The sequence below is a fragment of the Gossypium arboreum genome, chromosome 8 (genome assembly GCF_025698485.1).
Source record: "Gossypium arboreum isolate Shixiya-1 chromosome 8, ASM2569848v2, whole genome shotgun sequence".
Lineage (NCBI taxonomy): Eukaryota > Viridiplantae > Streptophyta > Magnoliopsida > Malvales > Malvaceae > Gossypium > Gossypium arboreum.
The window spans coordinates 39,986,342-39,999,066 of NC_069077.1; positions in this window are offsets into that span (position 1 = coordinate 39,986,342).

Consider the following 12,725-nt stretch of genomic DNA (forward strand, 5'->3'; position numbering starts at 1 on the left):
TGCGTCCCACATACACCTTCATGAACTTCTTCTAAAATTAGCTTAGCTTCCACAGCATCGACGTATCTCAAAAGTACTTGGTCTTTCCTTCTCTTGTACAGGATATCCCCGTCCAAGACATAGTCGCAAGCTAACCTTCTCAAAGTTCATTTTCATTGGCCTGTTCAGGGTATTTACGATCTTTCACATATTACAATATATTCAGATACCAAGGGTTATCATGTAACACCCCTTACCCGTTACCATCGCCGGAACAGGATACAAGGTATTACCAGAACATAACACATACCATTAAACATAACCGAGATATAAATATGTCATCCAATTTGATAGTGCATCGTATAACATATGTCTTGAACAATATTAGACAACTTTAATGGCTTGTACAAAGTAGCTGGTCGAGTACTGTAACTAATATTTTAAACCTAGACAAATATGACACGTAACAAAATAATTAAGCCTACTATACATGCCATAATTCAAAACGTTTAGTTCAAATACCCTAAAGTATGATAGTGCGGTAGATCTTCACGATCCTTAACTCCCGAGCAAGCGGAGGACACTATAAGACAAAAGAGAGAAACAAAGTAAGCTTATAGCTTAGTAAGTAAGTATGTAAATACTAATTAAAGAATCTAACATGTTTACACAACAATTCAAGTATATCTACTTTAACTTCACTATTCATTCCACTTTGATTAAGCTGTCTCTGTTGTGTCATATTCACTAAATAAATCATAACTCGAGTTACAAAACTCAAAATTCAAATCCGTAAAATTTCCTGAATCTAGACTCATAAAGATTTTTGCTAATTTTTTCTATAATTTTGGTTCAGCCGATTAGTACAGTTTATTAGTTAAAGTTTCCCCTGTTACACAGCTCGACTGATCTGACCTCTGTTCACTACGAATTGAATTTATCTCAGTACACAATTCAAACAACCCTGAAGTATGTTTCATTTAAAACTAGTCTCAATAAGGAATTTATGCATGTAAACTATATTTCTTAATTTGCTTTGTACAATTTTTAATGATTTTTCAAAGTTGGAACAGGGGATCACGTATTCATCCTGAGCAAGTCACATACAATTGTAAATATCTCAAAATATAGAATTCCTTTGCTTGCTCTGTTTATTTTACATGAAAGTAGACTCATTAAACTTTAATTTCACATCTCATTCAACTTCTAATCATATTCCTCCTATTTTTGGTGATTTTTCAAAATCACGTCACTGCTACCATCTAGAAACAGTTTTAATGCTAATTTCACTCTTTCACACATTCTTTATGCTAACCTCATTTTATCTTATATATGTATATACCACAAATCATTTTCACCACATTTCATTCACCATAAGTGTAGGTCCAAACCACAATATCACCACAAAACCATCCCGTTGAACAATTCGGATCAATCCTCGATATTTAATGGTTTCACTACACATTTCACCATCATACTTCGTTTAGTTCGGCTCTCTTGTACACATGGTGAACACTTAGTACCACTCATGCGACCTAACCGATTTGTCTCGTAGCTCTCTTGTCTACATGGTGTCCTTCACTTGGAATCACGCATGCGACCTAGCTACATTTATCTTTCACGTAGCTCTCTTGTCTACATGGTGTCCTTCACTTGGAATCACGCATGCGACCTAGCTACATTTATCTTTCACGTAGCTCTCTTGTCTACATGGGATACATCTCGTATCACACATGTGACCTAGCTACTACAGGGTGTCTCGTAGCTTTCTTGTACACATGATGTGCACTCAGCATCATACATGTGACCTAGCTACGCTCCTCTAATTCATTCGATCTCTCCGAATGTTCAACCGGATCTCTCTCTATATTTATTTCCATTCTTCCAATAGTCGATTTATATTTTAACATCAGCTAGTATATTTATATAATAGGCTGAAATATAAGAATGTACATGAAATTATTGTAATATTTACATACAAACTTACCTTGGTGCAAAATGTGGGAATTTTGCAATTTAGTCCAAAACTTTTTCCTTCCCTGTTCGAGATCAATTCGCGTCTTTCTTGATCTATAATAACACATTTAGCTCATTTAATACTCATACTATTTATTTCAATCCAAAAATCACATCATGGAAAAATTACATTTTGCCCCTAACTTTACAAAATTACAATTTTTCCCTAGGCTCGGAATTTAATTTCAGCCCTTATTCTTATATTTTATGATATGCTGAACATTTTCTCTTCTACAACAACATCAAATTCTCACTCTATCATATAGTTATGAACAATAGGTATTTTTACTGATTATGCTTGCTTTTACTCGTTTTCACTTAAAACCGAGTAGCACAAGTTATTTAACATAATTTAAAACCTCATATTCTATCATAAAACATCAAAATACACAAATTTCACCTATGGGTATTTTTCCCAATATGAACCCTAGGTTAAATTATTACTAGCATAAGCTTAATCGAGCTTCGAGATTCCAAAACGTAAAGAACATTAAAAGCGGGCTTGAAATCACTTACTATGGAGCTTGAAAATTGAAGAAACCCTAGCTATGGAGAGAGGAGAATTCGGCAGCAACTAAGGAGGATGATGATCAATTTTGTGTTATTTTTCCCATTTTATTTCATTTAATATCCAAATGACCAAAATGCCCTCCTTACTAAACTTTCAAAATTCCTTCCATGTCCTAATTTTGTCCATGAACTTAAAATTGGTCAAATTGCTATTTAAGACCTCCTAATTAATATTCCAAAACAATTTCATACTAAAACTTACGGGATGCAAATTTTGCAACTTATTCGATTTAGTCCCTACTTTCAATTTAAGCACTTTAGGCATAGAGTTTCATCACGAAATTTTCACACAATCATGCAATCATATCATAAACCCCAAAATAATTATAAAACAATTATTTCTATCTCGGATTTGTGGTCACAAAACCACTATTCCGATTAGGCCCTAATTCGGGTTGTCACAATTCTCCCCCCTTTTGAGATTTTCGTCCCGAAAATCTTACCGTAAAGAGGTTTGGGTACTGTTTCCTCATAGCTTCCTCAGGTTCCCACGTAGCCTCTTCTATCCCATGTCTGTGCCACAATACTTTCACTAAGGCTATACTTTTATTTCTTAACTATTTAACTTCTCGAGCCAAAATCTTTATTGGTTCCTCCTCATAGGTCATATCCGATCGAATCTCAATTTCTGTTGAGGAAATTACATGTGAAGGATCAGAACGATAACGTCGCAACATTGACACATGAAACACGTTATGAATTCTTTCTAACTCTGCCGGTAAGGCCAACCGATATGCCATCGGTCCAATTCTCTCGGAATCTCGTGCGGCCCAATAAAACGCGGACTCAACTTGCCTTTTCGACTAAATCTCGAATCTTTTTCCATGGTGACACCTTCAAGAACACTTTATCACCCACCGAAATTCAATCTCTTTTCTTTTAAATCGCATATGACTTTTGTCGATCTGAAGCGACTTTCAAGCAATCCCGAATTACTTTTATTTTCTCTTCGGTTTCTTTAACTAGATCAACTCCGTGAATCTGCTTCTCACTAAGCTCGGTCCAATATAAAGGAGTCCGACACTTACGACCATACAAGGCTTCAGACGGTGCCATTTGTATATTTGATTGATAAGCATTATTGTAGGCAAACTCAATCAAAGATAGATATTTCTCCCAACTACCTCCAAATTCTAAAACACACATCTAAGCATATCTTGAGTACCGGATTACTCTTTCCGTTTGACCATCTGTTTGTGGATGAAATGCGGTACTAAAGTTCAATTTTGTACCCAAAGCTTCTTGTAACTTTTTCCAAAATCTCGAGGTAAATCTTGGATCTCTATCTGATATTATAGATATAAGTACTCGTGCAACTTCACAATTTCAGCAATATATAATTCGCTAATTTATCAAGTGAGTAATCGAGACGTCTTGGTATAAAGTGGGCTGACTTTGTTAATCTATCAACCACTACCCAAACAACATCCTTCTTTTAGGAGTTAAAGGCAAACCGGTTACAAAATCCATGGTAATCTTGTCCCATTTCCACTCGGGCACCATTACCGTTGAAGTAATCCGAAGGCACTTGATGTTCAACTTTTACTTGTTGACAGATCAAACACTTGGTTACAAATTCAGAAATGTCCTTTTCATACCGCCACCAATACAACTTCTTTAAATCATTATACATTTTGTGCTACCGGATGAACGATAAATGACCATTGTGCGCCTCATGTAATATTTTACGAATCAATTTATCGTTTTTCGCACACATATCCTGTCTCGAAACATCAAGCAGTCATCCGGTCCAACTCGAAAATCGAGTCGAATCGATTCGCATTGAGTTCTCTTGATCGCAACTCACTATCATTCTTTTGAGCATCACAAATCAACGGAGAAATAATGGTTTAGCTCTCATCTCGCTAAGATTGACCCATCATCGACAATGCTAACCCGTGTTCATGGCTCTCAAAGTAAAAAGAAATTTTCGCTCAAGGCGTCAAGAACTACATTTGCTTTTCCGGATGATAATCAATCACTAGATCATAATCCTTTAATAATTGAAGCCATCTTATTGTCATGATTCAGATCCTTTTGATTCATCAAGTACTTCAAACTTTTGTGATCGGTAAGAATTCGACATTTTCACCGTACAAATAATGTCGCCAAATTTTCAAGGCAAAAACAACAGTGGCCAGTTCCAAATCATGTGTAGGATAGTTCTTCTCATGCGGTTTTAACTATCTCGAAGCATAAGCTACCACTTTACCCTCTTGCATCAACACACATCCAAGGCCTGTCAACGATGCATCACTATAAATTACGAACTCCTTTCCTGACTCGGGCTGTACTAAAATTGGTGCTTCAGTCAATCGTGCTTTCAACTTTTCAAAACTTTGTTGACATTTATCAGTCCATTCAAACTTAACATTCTTTTGCAATAACTTAGTCATAGGAGAGGCAATCATCGAAAATCCTTCAACAAAACGTCTATAATACGGCTAAGCCTAAAAGCTTATAACCTCGGATACATTCTTGGCGGTTTCCAATCAACGATCGCGAAATCTTGCTTGGATCCACCGAATACCATCACCGAGACTATATGCCCCAAAAATCCGACTTCACGAAGCCGAACTCACTTTTACTAAACTTGGCAAGCAGTTTCTTTTCTCTCAAGATCTGCAATATAGTTCTCAAGTGTTCGGCATGTTCAGACTCATCTCGAGAATAAATTAAAATGTCATCTATAAACACTACTACAAACTTATCCAAATATGGCGGAAGATCCGATTCATTAAGTCCATAAATATAGTTGGAGCATTTGTTAAGCGAAAGGCATCACAAGAAACTCATAATGTCCATACCTTATCCTAAAGGCGGTTTTCGGCACATCGACTCCTTAACTCTCAATTTGGTAGTAACCGGACCTCAAATCAATCTTTGAAAACACTTGTGGCCCCTTTAAGCGATCGAATAAATCATCAATCCTCGGTAATGGGTACTTGTTCTTTATAGTCACCTTATTAAGTCGACGGTAATCAATGCAAAGTCTCATTGAACCATCCTTCTTCTTTACGAATAATACAGAGCACCCAGGGAGAGAAACTTCGGTCTCACAAATCCCTTGTCATTAACTCCACTGAATCGAGCCTTCAATTCTTTTAATTCATTGAGCCATTCTATATGGAGCAATCGAGATCGGTGCGATGCAGGCAACAAATCAATGGCAAAATCTATCTCTGTTCGAGGCAACCTGGCAATTCCTCCGAAATACATCTAGAAACTCACAGACTATCGATGATTGATTCAAATTTCAGTTGAGGCAACTCAATATTCATTACATAAGCGGATAAGCTTCACACCCTTTTCTCATGTATTTCGTAGACATGTGCGAAATCACCATAGGCAATTTATTTGATTCATCTGTTTCAACCCACGAATTTCTCCATTTTCACATTTCAACTCTAGTGTCTTTTGTTTACAATCTACCTTAGCATCATACAATGTTAACGGTCCATTCCCAAGATAACGTCAAACTCACCAAATGGTAACACATCAAGTTGGCGGAAAAGTGACCTTGAATCATTAATGGGCAATTCTTGCAAACCTTGTCAACTAGCACATATTGGCCTAAGGGTTCGACACTTTAATCGTAAACTCAAGAAATTCAACAGCAACTTTTTATTGGATACTAAATTCATGCAAATATAGGAATGAGTGGACCGGGATCAATCAATGCAATAATAATAGTATCATAGAGAAAATGTACCATTAATGACATCGGAGATGATGCATCTTCTCGAACACGTATAGCATAAGCTCTAGCAGTGCTCTAGCTTCGATCTTGCCGTTAAATCTTTCATCACAGTTTACTACTAGTCCCACCTCCAATATTTCTCGGTGGTCTACCTCTACTAGCGGTGGTATTCATCTAGCACTCTGAAATCTTTCTTCTTTAACTTTCTCCGGACAATCTCTAATAAAATGCTCGCGAGAACACTTTGAAACAAGCTCGCTCGGTCCCCAACACTCACCATAATGTTGCTCGCCACATTCGACACTCGGGCTTTCTAGGTCGCACATTACCCACACTTGCCACCAAGTAGCTTGAGCTTTAGACCCGAATATGCTCTACCACGATCTCTGTGAATCCCCAATTGAAACTGTCATTCGAGGGTTTGTCTCTTTGGACCTCTTTGGTTGAGATTGAAATGGCTTGCTTATCTGTCTTTTTCTGACATCTCGAGCCTCAATAGCAACTTTTCTTCTTTCTTTGTTCAATTCTTCGGCTTTAAGAGCTCGATCAACCAATACTACAAATTCTTTCAACTCTAAAATTCCTACAAGCACTTTAATATCCTCATTCAGCCCATCTTCAAATCTTCTACACATAATAGCCTCGGTGGACACACATTCCTGGGCATACTTGCTGAGTCTTACAAGTTCGCGTTCATACTCTGCTACAGACATTTTCCCCTGCTTCAATTCAAGGAACTCCTTCCGTTTTTGATCAATAAATCGCTGACTTATGTATTTCTTTCTAAATTCTTCTTGGAAGAAATCCCAAGTAACTTTTCTTTTGGCACCACTGCAACCAAAGTCTTCCACCGGTGGTAAGTCAATCTCTCAAAAGTGATCTGACACACTTTAAGCATTCCTCGGGTGTACATGAGAGCTCATCAAATACACGGTAGAATTTTCAAGCCGAATTCCGCTTTCTCGGGATCATCATCGACCTTTGCTCTAAACTCTTCGCCCTTGTTTTGAATCTTATCAACCGGAGGCTTGTTCATTCTTACCAAATCTATACCTTGAGCACTCTGAGAATCGTCCGAGGTATAGGAGGGGTGGAGGAGGTTGAGCATTTGGATTTGCTCAAATAAATTCAGTATACCAATTGTTCATCATTTGGAGAAAGGCATCCGAGCCTCATCTCCTTGTCTCAATGTCTCAGTCTACTTTCCACAGCACGGTCCCTTGTGCGGAGCCAGGCGCATTACTAGCAACATCATCACCAGCAGTTCCTTCAGGATCCATTACTATATTAAAACAAAACACGCTTTAGAATAATCGAGAGTCACCACACTATCACAATATTTTTATGGCATGTATAGCTAGACTTTTACACACACTTTATTAGTCCGAGAACCGACTAAACCATAGCTTTGATACCACTAAATGTAACACCCTTACCTGCTACTGTCGTAGGAGCAGATACAAGGTATTACGAACATAACACATACCATTAAACATAACCAGATATAAATATGTCATCCAATTTGATAGTGCATCGTATAACATATGTCTTGAACAATATTAGCCAACTTTAATGGCTTGTACAAAGTAGCTGGTCGAGTATCTTGTAACTAATATTTTAAACCTAGACAAATATGACATGTAACAAAATAATTAAGCCTACTATACATGCCATAATTCAAAACGTTTAGTTCAAATACCCTAAAGTATGATAGTGCGGTAGATCTTCACGATCCTTAACTCCCGAGCAAGCGGAGGACACTATAAGACAAAAGAGAGAAACAAAGTAAGCTTATAGCTTAGTAAGTAAGTATGTAAATACTAATTAAAGAATCTAACATGTTTACACAACAATTCAAGTATATCTACTTTAACTTCACTATTTATTCCACTTTGATTAAGCTGTCTCTGTTGCGTCATATTCACTAAATAAATCATAACTCGAGTTACAAAACTCGAAATTCAAATCCGTAAAATTTTCCTGAATCTAGACTCATAAAGCTTTTTGCTAATTTTTTTCTATAATTTTTGGTTCAGCCGATTAGTACAGTTTATTAGTTAAAGTTTCCCCTATTACACAGCTCGACTGATCTGACCTCTGTTCACTACGAATTGAATTTCTCTCAGTACACAATTCAAACAACCCTGAAGTATGTTTCATTTAAAACTAGTCTCAATAAGGAATTTAGGCATGTAAACTATATTTCTTAATTTGCTTTGTACAATTTTTAATGATTTTTCAAAGTTGGAACAGGGGATCACGTATTCATCCTGAGCAAGTCACATACAATTGTAAATATCTCAAAATATAGAATTCCTTTGCTTGCTCTGTTTCTTTTACATGAAAGTAGACTCATTGAACTTTAATTTCACATCTCATTCAAATTCTAATTATATTCCTCCTATTTTTGGTGATTTTTCAAAATCACGTCACTGCTACCATCTAAAAACCGTTTTAATGCTAATTTCACTCTTTCACACATTCTTTATGCTAACCTCATTTTATCTTATATATGTATATACCACAAATCATTTTCACCACATTTCATTCACCATAAGTGTAGGTCCAAACCACAATATCACCACAAAACCATCCCGTTGAACAATTCGGATCAATCCTCGATATTTAATGGTTTCAAGACACATTTCACCATCATACTTCGTTTAGTTCGGCTCTCTTGTACACATGGTGAACACTTAGTACCACTCATGCGACCTAACCGATTTGTCTCGTAGCTCTCTTGTCTACATGGTGTCCTTCACTTGGAATCACGCATGCGACCTAGCTACATTTATCTTTCACGTAGCTCTCTTGTCTACATGGTGTCCTTCACTTGGAATCACGCATGCGACCTAGCTACATTTATCTTTCACGTAGCTCTCTTGTCTACATGGGATACATCTCGTATCACACATGTGACCTAGCTACTACTGAGGTGTCTCGTAGCTTTCTTGTACACATGATGTGCACTCAGCATCATACATGTGACCTAGCTACGCCCTCTAATTCATTCGATCTCTCCGAATGTTCAACCGGATCTCTCTCTATATTTATTTCCATTCTACCAATAGTCGATTTATATTTTAACATCAGCTAGTATATTTATATAATAGGCTGAACTATAAGAATGTACATGAAATTATTGTAATATTTACATACAAACTTACCTTGGTGCAAAATGTGGAATTTTGCAATTTAGTCCAAAACTTTTTCCTTCCCCGTTCGAGATCAATTCGCGTCTTTCTTGATCTATAATAACACATTTAGCTCATTTAATACTCATACTATTTATTTCAATCCAAAAATCACATCATGGAAAAATTACATTTTGCCCCTAACTTTACAAAATTACAATTTTTCCCTAGGCTCGGAATTTAATTTCAGTCCTTATTCTTATATTTTATGATATGCTGAACATTTTTCTCTTCTACAACAACATCAAATTCTCACTCTATCATATAGTTATGAACAATAGGTATTTTTACCGATTATGCTGTTTTACTCGTTTTCACTTAAAACCGAGTAGCACAAGTTATTTAACATAATTTAAAACCTCATATTCTATCATAAAACATCAAAATACACAAATTTCACCTATGGGTATTTTTCCCAATATGAACCCTAGGTTAAATTATTACTAGCATAAGCTTAATCGAGCTTAGGGATTCCAAAAACGTAAAGAACATTAAAAACGGGGCTTGAAATCACTTACTATGGAGCTTGAAAATTGAAGAAACCCTAGCTATGGAGAGAGGGAGAATTCGGCAGCAACTAAGGAGGATGATGATCAATTTTGTGTTATTTTTCCCATTTTATTTCATTTAATATCCAAATGACCAAAATGCCCCTCCTTACTAAACTTTCAAAAATTCCTTCCATGTCCTAATTTTGTCCATGAACTTAAAATTGGTCAAATTTCTATTTAATACCTCCTAATTAATATTCCAAAACAATTTCATACTAAAAACTTTCGGGATGCAAATTTTGCAACTTATTCGATTTAGTCCCTACTTTCAATTTAAGCACTTTAGGCATAGAGTTTCATCACGAAATTTTCACACAATCATGCAATCATATCATAAACCCCAAAATAATTATAAAACAATTATTTCTATCTCGGATTTGTGGTCACGAAACCACTATTCCGATTAGGCCCTAATTCGGGTTGTGACATATCATCCTTTTCTTCCTTCTCAATGTTACAACAATGAGCTGGAGCCTCGTAGACACTCATTTGAATTAGTCTCATCTCTTCCTCTTTATTTGCCTTAATCATTGAGGCCAAGGTTGCCAAAGCATTTGCCATCTGATTTTCGTCTCGTGGGAGATAATTGAAGGTGATGTCATCGAACTAGTCAAGTAACCCCAAAACTATCTTTTGATAATTGATCAATTTAGGGTCCCTTGTCTCCTATTCACCTCTAAGTTGATAAATTACCAACGCAGAATCTCCATATACTTCTAGGGTTTTTATACCTCACTCTATAGCTGCTTGAAGTCCCATGATGCATGTTTCATACTCAGCCATATTATTCGTGCAATTAAAGTCCAACTTGCACGTAAATGGGTAATGATCGTCATTCGGGGATACCAAGACTGCCCCAATTCCATTACCGACTGCATTAGAAGCCCCATCAAAATTTAGCTTCCAAGGAGAATCTTCAGTCATTGCTATACACATTAACTCCTCAATTGGAAAATCAAAGTTCAATGGCTCATAATCCTCTAGAGCCCTACTGGCCAAGAAGTCTGCTACCGCACTTCTTTTTATAACCTTCTGACTTATGTAGACTATATCAAACTCTAAAAGCAAAATTTGCCATCTCGCCATTCTCCCATTTAGAGTCGTTGACTCCATCATGTATTTCAATGGATCAAGCTTTAAGATGCGCCAAGTGGTATGGTATAGCATGTACTGTCTTAATCTCCGAGTTGTCCAAATCAGCACACAGCACAACTTTTCAATTGGTGGATATCTCATTTCACAGTCAGTGAATTTCTTACTGAGATAATAAATTGCTTTCTCTTTTTTCCCTGATTTGTCATGCTGACCAAGCACACATCCCATAGAATTACTGAACACTGACAAGTACAGTATTAACGGTTTATCTAGGCTAGGTGGAGATAATACTGGAGCATTCAACAAATACTGCTTGACCTTTTCAAAAGCATTCTGGCACTCCTCATCCCAAGTACCTTGATTGTGCTTTCTGAGGAGGCGAAAGATAGGATCACATTTCTCGGTTAGTTGTGAAATGAACCGAGCAATGTAATTCAACCTTCCTAGGAATCCTTGAACTTCTTTTTGAGTTTGTGGTGGAGGCAATTCTTGTATTGCTCTGACTTTGTCTGAATCAACTTCTATTCCCTTTTCACTTACTACGAAACCCAATAGCTTTCCTGATCTAGCTCCGAAGGTGCACTTTGCCGGATTGAGCTTCAACTGAAACTTTCTCAATCTCAAAAACAATCTTCTCAAAACCTCAATGTGCTCTTTTTCTATACGTGACTTGGCAATCATGTCATCAACATACACCTCAATGTCCTTATGCATCATGTCGTGGAACAAATTCACCATGGCCCGCTGGTAGGTTGCCCCTGCGTTCTTCAATCCAAACGGCATTACTTTGTAGCAAAAGGTGCCCCACAAGGTTTATGAATGTGGTTTTATCCATGTCCTCTGGATGCATCTTTATCTGATTGTACCCCTAGAAACCATCCATAAAGGAAAACAATGAATGTCCCGCCGTGTTGTCTACCAAAGTGTCGATGTGCGGCAAAGGAAAGTTGTCTTTTGGGCTAGCTTTATTTAGATTTCTGCAATCAACACACATTCGTACCTTCTCGTCCTTATCAGGGACTGGCACAATATTAGCTACCCATTCGGAGTACTTGACCTCTTGTAAGTATCCTGCATCGAACTGCTTCTTAACCTTATCTTTTATTTTTAGAAAAATGTCAGGCCGCATTCTCCGTAACTTCTGTTGGACTGGTTTGCAATCTTGTCTTATCAGAAGACAATGTACTACAATGTCGGTACTCAATCCGGGCATATCCTGATATGACCATGCGAAGATATCCTTAACCTCCCAAAATAATTCAACCAGACTATGTCTTGTGTCCTCGATTATCAGTGTTCCAATTTTCAACTCCTTCCCTTTCTCTAGGGCTACATTTTCTATTACCTCTTTCTCATGCGGCATAATTTGTTTTTCCTCTTGTTTTACCATTCTTAACAGATCAGGAGACACATCACAATCTTGAACATCTTCAAAATCCTGAGATTCCTCTAAACACATGTCTTGCTCGCAAGAGAAATCAGGAGTTGCAGTATTAGTGCTCATATCATTGATATCTAGGGACCTGTAGGGGTATGAAAGAATATACAAAGAATGAATGAATCTAAGAATGATTGTTTATATGCTATGAATGAAAGAATGAGAATTGCAAAAGTTTAACG